Consider the following 624-nt stretch of genomic DNA (forward strand, 5'->3'; position numbering starts at 1 on the left):
GCCTGGCTCGGTGGGAAGCGGCAGCGGCGGTCCGGGTCGGGCTCTTCTCCCTGCGCTGCTCCCGCTAAATGGTTTCTCTCCGGCGCACTTACAGCCTCTTGTTTTCCACAGCCCTACCCGCCACAGCAACTTGACCCGCGGTGCCTTCGAGCCCGCCCCCCACCACAGGGGATTGGCTGCCGCGCCGGTTCAAACTGCCTTCGGCCGCGCCCCCCCGGGCCGGGGCCGCCGTGGATTCGCTCGCTCCCCCTCTGACGTCAGCGCCGGACCAGCTCTTTAGTTAGGTCGAGCGTGAGGGGGTCGTTGGCTCTCATACTCGTTGAAACCGGTTGGGGTGAGGATAGTGGAGGGGGTGGAACTAAAAGCGCCGGCAGCAATTGGAGGAGAGCGACGGTTTAAAAAACCGCGGGGACGCCCGCCATTGGCTGCCGAGGACTGTGAGCGTTTTCATTGGGCAGAGCGGGATGCAGTAGCGTGGTTTAAAAATACAAAGGGAGTGGGAGGGCAGTGAAGTGCGCAAAACAAGAGGAGACTCGGAAGGGGATGGGTGGGTAGGGGTCCGGAGCTGAGCATCTTTAGTAGGCGGGAGGGGTTCTCGGGAATTCATGGTTTCTTAGCTTCTCG

At 62.3% G+C, this 624-nt stretch overlaps 1 protein-coding gene across 1 annotated transcript in view; it reads right to left on the minus strand.

Annotated features, from left to right (window-relative positions):
* Positions 1 to 130, minus strand: part of HMGB2 (high mobility group box 2) — a 2282-nt gene extending 2152 nt beyond the window's left edge. Inside the window, exon 1 of the mRNA XM_026075991.1 lies at positions 3 to 130. The gene's annotated coding sequence lies outside the window, so the exon portion shown is untranslated. The remainder of the gene's footprint in view (positions 1 to 2) is intronic.
* Between the last annotated feature and the right edge of the window lie 494 nt (positions 131 to 624).

The sequence above is a fragment of the Apteryx rowi genome, unplaced genomic scaffold (genome assembly GCF_003343035.1).
Source record: "Apteryx rowi isolate R43461 unplaced genomic scaffold, aptRow1 scaffold_419, whole genome shotgun sequence".
In the NCBI taxonomy this organism is placed as follows: Eukaryota; Metazoa; Chordata; class Aves; order Apterygiformes; family Apterygidae; genus Apteryx; species Apteryx rowi.